This window comes from Saccopteryx leptura, chromosome 5 (genome assembly GCF_036850995.1).
Source record: "Saccopteryx leptura isolate mSacLep1 chromosome 5, mSacLep1_pri_phased_curated, whole genome shotgun sequence".
Lineage (NCBI taxonomy): Eukaryota > Metazoa > Chordata > Mammalia > Chiroptera > Emballonuridae > Saccopteryx > Saccopteryx leptura.
This window is the reverse complement of record NC_089507.1, coordinates 187,291,004-187,304,144: the sequence shown is the minus strand read 5'-3', so window position 1 is coordinate 187,304,144 and position 13,141 is coordinate 187,291,004. Positions and strand designations below refer to the sequence as shown.

Here is a 13,141-nt window from a genome sequence, read left to right as displayed (position 1 = left end):
GGCTGGAGACCCAGGGAAGAATTGCAGTTCGAGTCCAAAAGCAGTCTGCTGGAAGCATTCTTTTTTGTTCATGGCAGGTACATTATTCTCTATTCAGCCCTTCAGTGACCCAGAGTCTGCAGATTTAAATGGTAATCTCACCTTTAAAAGCTACCTTTATGGTACCATCTGGAATATGTTGGACCAAAATATCTGAATACTATGACCAGCCAAATTGACACATAAAATTAATCATCAACAAGGTAAACATCATGATGCCATGTTATAGATGAGTACTATAAGTGATTTGCACAGTATCAAACTATTTAGTTTGGAGCATCTGGATTTTATACAAGGGGTTTCTGTATTCCAAAGCCCATGTGTCTTTCACTATATATACTTTCTCTCAAATTCAGTTTGTTTTTGATTTGTATTTTTCCAAAGTGAGAAGCCAGGAAGCAGACAGACTCCCACATGCTCCCGACTGAGATCCACCCATCAAGCCCACTAGGGGGCGATGCTATACCCATCTGGGCAGCTGCTTCGTTGCAACCTGAGCAATTCCAGCGCCTGAGGCGGAGGCCATGGAGCGGGGTCCTCAGCATCCGGGCCAACTTTGCCCCAATGGAGCCTTGGCTGGGGGTGAGGAAGAGAGAGATAGATAGAAAGAAGAGGGGGAAGGGTGGAGAAGCAGATGGGTGCTTCTCCTGTGTGCCCTGACCGGGAATCGAACCAGGACTTCCACACACCAGGCGATGCTCTACTGCTGAGCCAACCAGCCAGGGCCTCAAATTCAGTTTTTTGATTGACTAGAAATAAGTTTTTTCAGGTCCAAATTCATGTTAAAAGAATCATTTAGTGACTGAAGCTATATATTTTAGAGGTCTAATTTGTTTACTAATAAACACCAAGGCTGACGACCAAGAAGCAGGTGTCTATCATAAAGCTAGGGAATCCTCCTGTCCTTGACAATCACTGACGTTTCTATGCTTCCCCATTCCTGGTGCTAACACTTAAATTTAGTACCCTACCACTTCTTACCTAGAGTATAACTACCACATTTCATGTCTCTAGTTTTTTTGTTTGTTTTGTTTTTTGCCATCTATGCTTCTATCTTCATCTTTCTTGCCAGGTGAACTTAATTTCTGACTCCAGCTCTTCTTCTTCCAGGCTTCGCAAAGAAGTTCTTCTCTTCACCCTAGCCAGGAGCAAAGTCCCTTCCCTCAATTGTAGCTAAGGTTTGAAGTTTTAGGTATTGCATGATCTTTTTTAATGCACTCTCCTAATCTGTGCAAACAGAGGGCTGGAATCAGTTCCGGAAATTGAATTCCAAACCCAAATGTAATCGGTTCCTCATTAGTAGAGGATGCCCTGTATCCCGCACAGAGGCTCTGCCAAAGTAGATGCTGAATAAATGTTTAACACATTAATTAATGAATAAACCAGATTAAGAAACTTCAGTTGGTGGAACAAGGGCAAACTCGCCCCTCACTAAGGGGGGCTCCTGGCCCTTTTCTGCTTTTCTCCGCTTCACTGGTTTCAGGATCACCGCCCATTCAGCGACCCGAGCCCAGAAGGGACTGGCAGTGCGCATGCTCCATACCCACAGCCGCCTTAGGGAACACCGCCCGCTTGGTCCCTCCCCATTCAGGGCGCGGGCGCGCGCGCGCGCGACCCCCGCGGAGCGTGCTCTGCGTGCGGGTGTCCGCCGAGCCCGCCGGGCGCTAGATTCCCGAGTGCCTGGGCCGGGGCCTCAGGAGTGGGCACCGGGCCGGAGCGGCCAGCGGCGAGCAGCGTTGGCGGCGGCGGCGGCGCCGTCCGAGGCGTAGAGGACGCGGGCGGTGAGTGAGGGCGCCGCGAGCGAGCGGGCGGGTGCCTCCGCGCGTGCGCAGCGCCAGACCGCCTGGCCAGGGGCGCGCTCCCGTCTGCGGGTCGGAGGGGCCGAGCGGGGTTGGACCGGGCCGGGGCCGGGCCGGGACCGGGACGGCGTGGGGTTCGGGGTGCGGGGCGCCTGGAACCCCTGCCCTAGCTTTTGAGACTCCGGGCGCGCGAGCATGCTTCCTTAGGGGTTTCAGCGGGGACGGTGCCGGTCCGCGCGGGGGTCCGGTGCCCCAGCCCCGGGGCTGAGCCGGCTGCAGCCCAGCTATCCCGGGGAAGGAAGAGGCGGTTCCCCGGGCTCCACCGGCCGCGCGGGCGTCCGCGGAGTGCGCGACCTCCGAGGTGGCGGAGGTCCAGCGAGGGGGCGCGGTCGGGGAGCGGTGGAGCGGAGCAGGTGGTGGGGGCCGCGCCCCTCGCCCGGGGAGCAAACGGGAGCAAACTTCCCTCAAGTAACTTTATGGAGGGTGCTCCAGGGACCGACGCCCCAGCCCTGGTCGTCACAGGATCCCGGCGATTGATGGTGGGATCCTGGGAGTTCAGTTTCCTTTTGCTCCTTGAGCTGGTTCACCAGGTTCCTAGCGGTATTCGTGGCCCATTCGCTGTTAAACTAGACCCATGAGTTTGACGTTTTACTAAGAAGGATGTTTGCTCTCTTGGGATGAAAAGACTTAAACTGCCTGGTCTCTATTTCAAAGAAAGTATTGTTCGGGCATGCTGGGGATTCCTATTTATGAAGCAGACTATTGTCCTGTGTGTGCTTGGAAAAAGGCAGTTAATTCTATTATTAGCCTTAAAAACACAAAGGGAGATGATTGTGCTTTTTCTTTCTTTTTTGACAGTACTCTAAAGCCACCTCGCCAAATCGTGGCATACAGTAATTCCCAAAAGTGGCTGCACAAGAGAATCACTGGGGAGTTTTCAAACTCGGCTCAAATCACGCTCCAGATCAATTAAAACTCAATGTATATTTTAAAGCTCCCTCGGCTTCTTTAAGCAGCAGTTTGGGAACCACAGGTTTAATATAAGAAAGTCAAGATTTTAATCGCACAAAATATCAGTTTGTAGTTGGTGAGATGAAACTCTATAGCTTCATTTTCCAGAGACAGCAACTCACAAAGAGTGGTTTGTTTCTCTCACTGGGGACAGAGGGAAGCGTCTCCACTGTTTCAAACTTTAGCTGAACTCTGATGTGACTCCAGCGTCCAGAACAGTGTTCTATCTGGTGTTTTGAATTTCTGTTGGGGTTACTAAGCCCGCTTTCTCTGGACCCTGCCACAGCCAGACGATTTGTCGTCTTTTAAAACTCTCTCTACTCCTCTTCTCCCTCCTCTCACTCTCCTCTTTTAATCATCCCCAGCCTGTGGAAGGATCCTCCTCTCCTCGCAGACTGCGCTGGCTCTAAAGGGTTATTGCGGGTTTCCCTAGCAACCAGTTCTCCAGGGGAAGTGGGCGGGTCCTTATCTTTGGATTTCTGAATAGGACTGACTACCTTTTCTGAAGATTTTCAATCACTATTTTCACTTCTTGGTCTCAGCGCAGGTAATGGTGAGCACGCAGTTCCAGTTTTTCTAAGTTTTACAGAATTATTTAATAATGCTCATACTGCACGTGGCTCTGTTGTTTTCCCAGAATATTTAGTATTCATTTTCCCCAGTTTTTTCTCTGAAAACTTGTTTAACAGAGTTCGAAAATGAAGTGAAACAATAAAACAAAAACAAAAACCAGTTTTCCTTTGCAGATACAAACCTAAGAATTGTATCATCGTTTCTCTTGAGTCCTAAGACCTTACAGTTAAAATTTAAAAGTGAAATATAATCATACAGCTTTGCAAAAAAATCTTTGGGTAATTTGTGGCAGAAAAACAATGCCCATATTGTATGTAAGTTTCAAGTTTTTTTTTTCCTAGAAAGTACTGATTCTTTACAGAAAGTTACCCCACTTGTACTGTTCGACTTCAAAGTAACAAAGGAAAGGTACAGTTTGTCTACATATTTGCCCACTCCTCTTCCCCAACCCACATACATCCAAAGATGCTTTCTAAACATGTTAGTTCTTTTGTGCCCAAAACAGATAGATATTTGCTAGTCATCTAATTCCAGTTTGCCTTGCAAGGAACTGTTAAAACTGTTAGGAAAAAAATGGTGTAGAAATATATCACTTACTTGTGTTAGGCTTTTATTATTATTATTATTATTATTTATTATTATTATTTTGAAACCTCTCTAACTTTATACTGTGATATAACGCAATTCAGTCAGTGAATTCCAAAGTGCTTTTAGTAGTCCAGTGTTTTGGGGCATTAGGTGTTGAAGAGGTTTTCTCTTGCTCATATCTCTTGTTTTGTGTACTAGTTAGGTTTCAGTTAACTGCACTATCAAGCAAGTTCTATAAGGCTAATTTTTTCCCATTTCACTTTAAGAAAAGAATAATGATGGTCTGACCTGTGGTGGCGCAGTGGATAAAGCATCGACCTGGAACGCTGAGGTCGCTGGTTCAAAACCCTGGGCTTGCCTGGTCAAGGCACTTATGGGAGTTGATGCTTCCTGCTCCTCCCTTCTTTCTCTCTCTCTCTCTCTCTCTCTCTCCTCTCTAAAATGAATAAATAAATAAAGTCTTGAAAAGAATAATGATGGAAAGCTCTCTCATTTGATGGACCTTTTAGTTCATCAATAATGCCATGTTGCTAAGATAGTAACTGCTCACCTAATTGTCCCTGTTTTCATTGCTTGTTTAAAAATTGAGGCCTCTGAAGCAGGTGCAACTAAGAATTTCTATTGTTTCTATGGTTTTTAAACATTAAAAAATAAAAAGCATTTATCCCTATTGTAGACATTTTTTGAGTTATTAAAAAAAATTAAGAAAATAACAATTACATTTTCCAGAAATAAATAACTACTCATGGGATGAAGTTTTTCTTAGTCTTTTTATTTGTCTGCAGAGACATGTTTTTAAACACAATTGGCCTTTTAATTTCATCCGTAGGTTTGAGTACTGTACTTTCACTTAATGTATCACAGATTTCCTATGCCCTTAAATCTTCCTTGGAAGTACGATTTTTAATGGTAGGTATGCCTGAGTTCAACCTGTTTTCTATTGTTTGACACATTTCCATTTTTAGTAGTTGAGAATATGGTATTAAATGGTGACTGCAAATCTGAGCCTGGCTACTTTTGATCTAAGTGACCTTAACTACCTAATTTTTTCATTGCATTTACTTGTGATTGCATAGCATGAGGGTAATAATGGTGGCAGCAGTGTAGTTTCGGAGAGATGCAGTGAACCAAATAAAGGAAGGTCCTCAGCAGAGTCTGTCAGAGGACATAGGTTCAGAAGGTAATAGACATGCAGGCAGAGCTGTGATAAATGCCTTTATTTGAAAGTCTCAGTACGTCTGACCTGTTTGGGTTGGATTTAAAGAGAATTCCTCAGGCAAAGGTGAAGACTTTTATGACTGTTGAGGAGTTATTGCCCAATTGCTAATGCTTAGACACAGTGATTCCCGTAAGTGCAGAATGGGCTTCCCATGATGTCAGCGTTCCAGTGTTTGTGGTCTTACTACCTTAATTGACATTTTTGGTAGCTAGTGAAATTAGTCATTTGTTTTTTGTTTTACCTTTTGAGAGTTTAGTCAGCTGTTTTGCCCATCATACTCTTACTTGATAATTTTTAGAAATAATTTTAAAATCTGTTTTATGTAAAGAGTATTGTGCCTTTTTCATATTTGCCGTGATTTTCCCACCCCCAGGTTGTAATTTCTTTTACTTTATGATGTTTTCCCAAACAACATTTTCATTTTTATGTAGTCATCTCTCCATAGCTTGTTCTTTATGATTTTTCTTTGTGAACAGTTATGTTTGGAAAACCCACAGCCAAAGTAAATGAAAGAAAATTTTAGAAATATATTAGGTTTTTACATTTAATTTTATATTAGTGTATGGATATGAATTGTCTTATACCACCTTCTCCCCAAATCGCCAATTCTACCAGCATCATTTGTTAAGTATAAATGGTCCATCCTTACCTTACTGGTTAGTAGTTTTTCCTTTATTATATTTTAAGATCTTAACTAGTTTTGGTGTCTAGTTCTGTATTAGGCCTTACTTACCTATGCATTAATCTCTAATCTTTATCAATGCCATGTCTTTTTAAAGTAGATTTAGAATACATAGAAATACCTGGTAGAGCAGGTCACGCTAGTTAAAAACAAACTGTAATTACATTCATCTACCTTAGATAAAGATTATTATCTTCTTTTCATAAATACATGCATATCATATAAATTTAAGAATATTGAAAGGCTTACTGTGAAAGAAGGGGTCCCCAACTCTTTAAGCCTCTCTGCCCCCAACATCCTTAGTCTGCTCCCCAGTGGCAGCCTTCTGACTATTGACTAAAAAGTTTTCTTCCGAGTTTTTAACTGGGGCCATTTGTAAGATCTTTCCTCTGGATTGGTCAGAGAGTGGTCTTCCAGCACCGTGCACTGAGGTGGAGTCCAGCTGCCAGTGTTCGAGGAAGCATCTGTCTGCAATGGTAGCAGCCTGTTTGTGTAGTCACACAGTTCAGACTTACCTGTTTCGCCTACTCTCCCAAAAATCAGCGTTAAGTCTTACTGGGCTCTTGGGACGGCCAGTAAGCCAGTGCTCTACAGGGAGGAGGTGGGAAGGGCACGGAGGAAGACGGGGCTTCTCCCACAGCCTTTGCCAACCTTCTGTTAGCCCACCACCCTTTCACGTTCAGTTTTTGAGTAGTCCGGAGTGCTGCTCAGCTTTCCTCACTGACCCCGTCGAACTGCACTCTCTCAGGTCTGCGAGGGTGCTTCTCATCATTCTGCTCTCCACCTCCATGATTGTGCTTAGTTTCACTCCTGTTCCTTAAGTCCGTGGGTCTGTCTGTGTCTTCTAGAAAGACGTCCTTACTGCCATCTTAGTGGAGTTGAGAGAAAGGTTATACTTGAATATTTTGTTAAACCTGCCATCTTCATGTGGAAGACCCTTGTTGATGAATCCTTAGAACTAAGAAATAATCAGTTACATTGCATTTTTACTCTGGCAAGGACTCATCTACATGGATAGTAGTCACTTTCTATTCAGAGACATAAAAGGTCATTCTATCATAGCAGAGGTATATATACCTCTTTTTTTTTTTTGCATGTAAGTCCAAATATTTCTTGTTAGGGTGCTTAGGTATTTATGTTTTTGTTGCTGTTGTTATGGGTTCTTCATATTGACTTTGCTCGTATAAGATAGTTGTTGATTTTAGTATATTTATTTTATAGCTGGCTCTTATTCTAGGAATTTTGCAGTTTATTTTCTTGGTTCCTAGTTATCTAATCAATTGCAGATAATGACACTTGTGTCTACTTCTTTCTAACAATTTTACCTTTTATTTTGGTTTTCTGGCAGGCTGGACTCGTGTTGGCATTTTGGAACATAATCAAATAGTGGTAATAATGTGCAGTGCGTTGTTCTTGACTGTAACAGGAAAAACTGCTACATGATTGGCTTTGGGTTTTAGAGCGCCTCATGAGGACAGGAAATCTAGCCTTTTATTTCCAATTTACATAGAGGTATTTGTATTTTTTTAAGGGACAGGAATTGAATATTAACAGATTAATGGTAGTAACTAAAGTTTGTCACTAGTATTTCGTAACAAACCTATTTATTGATTCGAGTCCCAAATATTAAACTGGAGTAAATCTTCCTTTTGAATAATTCTTTAGAAAAACAAATTCAGTTCATGAGAAAATGGAAAGGTACTATGTTTAGTTCATAATCATGTCTTCTAGGGTAGGGTTAGGGTGGGATATAGTCACCAGGCTTTTTCAAGAGAAACTATTCCAAGTTGCTAAATCCAGCAGTGATTTCTCTGTCTGTACCTGTTAGAAACATTGAATATAATGAATCATTCCCTCTCTTTTTTCTAAATATATGCTTTCTTCATTTAATTTTGTGGATACCACACTCCTACTTTTCCTATTATACCGTTGACCCATTGGATATTTTTCTTTTTCAGTTGTTTCTTAAAATTTGTGTTGGTTTTCTTCTCTTGCCAACCTATATTCAAGGCTCAGTTCTTATAGGACACTTGTCACGGTTGTAAGACTTCCATAAACTGCATGGAGCTGCTTAGGACTCCCAAATGTGTGTTTCCAGCTGGGGCACCACTCTTAAACTCCTGTCACACATACCTAACTACTTTTTTGACTTTTTCACTTGGGTATATAAAATGTACCTCAATTTATTTTTTCCATTTTTCCGAAGCTGGAAACGGGGAGGCAGTCAGACAGACTCCCGCATGCGCCCGACCGGGATCCACCCGGCATGCCCACCAGGGGCGATGCTCTGCCCCTCTGGGGCGTCGCTCTGTTGCATCCAGAGCCATTCTAGCACCTGAGGCAGAGGCCACAGCGCCATCCTCAGTGCCCGGGCCATCTTTGCTCCAATGGAGCCTCGCTGCGGGAGGGGAAGAGAGAGACAGAGAGGAAGGAGAGGGGGAGGGGTGGAGAAACAGATGGGCGCTTCTCCTGTGTGCCCTGGCCAGGAATCGAACCCGGGACTCCTGCATGCCAAGCCGACGCTCTACCGCTGAGCCAACCGGCCAGGGCCTGTACCTCAATTTTAACAGAACGAGAACTGAATAATTCTCTTCCTCGCAGACCTGCTTTCCCTGTAACCTGCTCTGAGTTGGCTCCATTTTTTCGTTTATTTAGCCAGAAACCTTGGAATCATCCTGATTCTTCTTTTTCTCCCCCCCTCTGCATCCAGGCTGTCAGCAAATTCTGCTGCTTTCTCTTCAGAATGTATCCAAAATCTTGCCTTCAAATAGATTCTGGAGTTCAACCCCTTTTCCTGCCCCTACTGCATGCTTCTTATCCAAGTGTCCAGTATCTCTTGCCTGAATTACTGCAGCGGCCTGTTCTTTCTCCTTTTCTGGCTACCCTTTAATTTGTTACAGTTTAACAACCAGAGTGATTCAAAACAAAACAAAAACAATCAGATTATACTTAAAATATACTCAGAATAAAAATCAGATTTCTCATAAAGATTCACGAAGCCGAATACGGTCTGGTCACCGCTAACACGACCTCTTTCACTTCTCTCCTTCTCCTACTCTCTCCACCGGTCATCCTCTCTCACCTCCTTGCTCATCCGGGGACATGTCAGGCACAGTCCCCCTTCCCGGTCGTTGTGCTTGGTTTCCCTCTGCCTGTAAGAGATTCTCCGCAGATAGATTTATGGCCAACTCCCTCACCTCATCTGAGTCTTCACTAAAATTACACCTCGTCAGTGTTCTTTATAATTGCAAGCTTCGCCTTGTATCCCTCTTGCAATACCCTACTTACTCTGTGGCATTGATTTACCGTCTAAATTACTAGATGACTTGTTTGTTTGGTGACTTGTCTCTTTCCCCCACTTCTAGACTGTAAGTTCCATGTTGGGGAGTATTTTTTATCTGTTCATTAATGTGTTCCAAGTGTCAGGTACATAGAAGTTACTCAATAAATAGGTTTGAATGAATAAATGTAGTCTGCCCCCCCACACACACACACCGCCCCCAATGAATTTCTCAGGAAGCGGCACAGTCCACAGTGCTTCGGCCTCTGTGGATCCATCATTGGTTATTTAGCATCCCACCAACAAGGGAGAGAAGTGCCAGAACGTGTACCGTTTATAATGGATGTAACACATAGAGGGGTTGTGAGGACTAATTAGGACCCTGTCTGTGAAGTGCTAAACTGTGCCAGTGTAGGGGAAGGTCACCTAACTGTCAGAAAAGCCTAGCCATTTGCCTGGATTCACATCTGAAGGACGTAAATTGTATTCTAGAACCTGCTCTCTTTGGATTTCAGTTTTTCAGTGAAAAGTTGTGCAGTGACTTCATCTTGGGAACTTTCCAAATTGGTGCCTGAGCCCCCTGGTAAATATCAGTGATGTACTGTTACAGTATTTATTCTTTAACTGATTTCTTAAAGCGGACTGTGACCATTTGTTTTCTTCTGTGCTTTCTTGCTGTTCAGGATACTTCTCCATCTCTCATGTCCCCTTTAATTCTTTCTTTCTCTGAGATTCTAGCTGAAGTTCTTTTATAAGGTGGTTTTGAAACCCTCAGAGCCACAGAAGCATATAACTGTATTCAAACTAAAGCTGGAAAATCAAAGGCTCCCAGGTCTTTCCCTTCCGTTTCCAGACAAGAGCACCTGGCAGTCATCCCTGCAGCAATCATTTTAAAGTTTTGCTTGCAGGTTTTCTAGTCTTCTTTTGTGTCCTTCAAATCCAAGAATATCTTAAAAACATCAGACTCCCTTTCCTCTTCTTTTTTATAGAGCAAGACATATTTGTATGGTTTGTACTGTTGTGATCGCTGTGCAAATAAATGGTGTCAGTGCGCAAGACTAGATGATTATTAGAGATCTTCTGGTCATAGAATAGATGGCAAACCAAATATATATGTATCTCTATAAAGTCATAAACCCAGTAGTAGCTGCTGCCTAAAAGCATAAAAATATGAACATTTCTTCAATGTACATGTTTTTTCCTCAAGTTATATCTAGTTTTTTTTTTTTTTAACTACTTAATTTTCCTGTAATGGTACAGGGTGCTGCAAAAGTAGGTTTACAATTCATATGGAAAAATAACACAATAATTAATAAATAATAATACAAGAGTAAGCTTTGTTTCATGTCCTCACAATTGTAAACCTACTTTTGCCCCACCCTGGGTATGAGCAAGGGTCGTCCCACATTCAATTAGAGGGTATAAACATTTTAGTCGTGATTACCACACATACTAGAAATGAAATTTCCCTAGCACTACTAATAGGATTGCAGCTACAGTGTGAATTTGCCTTGCCTTTGAACCACTATGTAGCATTGTATCTGGGTTTTGTTGTGAAGACTCATTCTTTTGCACATATCACGGTTACAGTCTTTTATTTTGAACTCTGAACAGTCAGTCCTGTTGCCAAAGCTGGGTGGAAAGCACTGACCTGCATTTCTGCTGCTGAATCACAAACTATCCCTTAGTTTAGGTTATTAATAGGTAGCCCAGTTAGAATACACACCTCGTTTTTACAGTTCTCTGCTTGGTTTCGGGACTTGTGAAAGTTTATGTTTTGTATGTAGATATTTTAATTGATAGCTTGCTTATCTTCACTCAGTTTTTTGGAAGTGGTTCTCTTGCCTACCCCACACCAGCCAACATACCTTCTCTCTATTGAGGGGCTCATTTTGGCTTTTAGCTCTTATTATACTGCATGTGTCCGGATAGACTAGGGCTTACATATATATAGCTGCCACCTATTTTCATACCTTTGGTTCATGGAAAATGTAGTGAAAAATTGAGTGTAGTAGTCAAACTACATCTAGATGTGTTATTGGAGGCTTATTCAGGAATTATCGACATTCCTGGAAAGTCTAGAAAATGATAAAATTCTTAAATAAGATTACAGCATGTATCTCTTCCCAAAATAATCTTATTTTCAACATTAAAAATGGTGAGAAGCTACCCAGTAGTAGTAGCTTCTGCCCAAGATGCAAGTTCAGACTCCAGACAGCTGTTGCTGGCTACATACACAGCCCCTCCAGACACCCCATGTAAGACACCCCTCTGACGGGTATGTGGTTTCATCCGTCACCCTGTCCTGGGCCTCATGAGCTAGAGGAAGTGCTAGAAGCTGGCGCCCGTCTGCTGGAGAGGGGACAGGAGGGAGAGGGCACAGGAACAGACACTTCTGGTGTTACTCGGTTTCTCACCTGCCCCGAAATTCCTTATGTGAATTAGTACATTTCCTAGTTAATTTAATCCTATTCAAGTATTTCTGTGGAACTGATGACGTAGCCCATGCTTACCTAAAAGTCTGGGTTACTCTATTATCTACTTTCTCTTGTCAGTGCCATGAAAGAGTCCTCATAGTGCCAGAATTGATCCTGGACTCTTGGTTAGTCAACATCTCCTGGCATGTGCTCAAAATGATCACCAGGCCGTGCTGCACTCTTCCAGGTGGCTGTTGGTTGGGGTGTCACTGTGTAGTGGTGTTTGGGTTAGAGGGAAATCAGATGCTCAAGGTCAGTTCAACCTGGATTTTGATTTTATAGGTTTTCTAAACTTGTATGTAATTAGTGAGTATAAAGTAATTATGAGGATAGCAACCCTACTGACATGTACAACCTCTATTATCTTTTTTTAAAATGAAGCTGAGAATGTGTTGAACACCAGCTCTTTAATAAAAGGCTATTTTAAAATGGAAAGTTACTTTTGATAGATTAAATATTTCCTTTGGACTTCTGCAAAATCCTAACCTAAACTTTATTTCCAATAAACTCTTTTCTACTATTTAATGTACGTATAGGAAAATTCTAATGTTATGTGACATCAAACACTACTGTATGAAGTAGTATGGAGAAAGGTATTAAAATGATGTGGAAGAAGGCAGGTTCTACCTAATATGCCTCTCTTAAATGAAGGGAAAATGAACAACAAATTCTCTAAATGTTGGCATTCAGGCTTAGGTTAGGGGAACAGCAGAGGTTGCTATGGAAATGTGATGCAGGAGAAAGTAAAGTATCAGAAGTATTTGCTGCTTTTTTGCTGGTTTATATGATGTTTCTAGGGACAGTGTCTACTCAAAGTCCATTTAAAATTTTCTCTTAAGATCTTCAAAGAAGGTGTTGTCAATTGTTATATCTTGTACCTTGTATCCTGTGAGTTTTAGGTTTGGGCAATGCTAAGGTATCAAACAATATCATGAACAAATAGAATTAAATTTTTGTGGCAGAGATTGTCATGTTTCTTCATTCTGTCTTCCTAATGTATAAAAGACTCTTTGCAGTGAATGGTTGAAAATTATGCTTTGAGAATTAGTTATTGTTTTATAGAAGAGTAAAGCCAAAAAAGCAGGTATGTATAGAAACCTTCTCTGATCACTTATACTTTTATTTATTTTTACTTTTATTTACAGAGGGTCCTCTGATTGTGACACAGTTCCATTCCTATGACAGTGATGTAACCTGAATTTTGGTGTAAGTCAGAACACACCCTAGCCCAGTGGTTCTCAAACCTTTTGATGTTGGGGCACATTTAAAATCCTACAAATAATTGTAGGCGCACTATATACAAATTTCTGAGAAATATGTTATAATAATTAAGTCAAATATTGAAGAAAAAATATAAAGTCCAAGCGTGCTTTTATGGTAATTAACCAAAACAAAATTAAATTTATTCTGACATAAAAAACATTTTTATGTTACATTTTTTGAGTTATGCTTTTTAGAATTTGTAAAAAAGGG

General features: G+C 41.9%; 1 protein-coding gene across 1 annotated transcript in view; it reads left to right on the top strand.

The window, feature by feature from the left end:
* Positions 1 to 1,612: 1,612 nt before the first annotated feature.
* BTBD3 (BTB domain containing 3) overlaps positions 1,613 to 13,141 on the top strand; it is a 38,211-nt gene continuing 26,682 nt past the window's right edge. The window contains exon 1 of the mRNA XM_066387138.1: positions 1,613 to 1,820. The gene's annotated coding sequence lies outside the window, so the exon portion shown is untranslated. The remainder of the gene's footprint in view (positions 1,821 to 13,141) is intronic.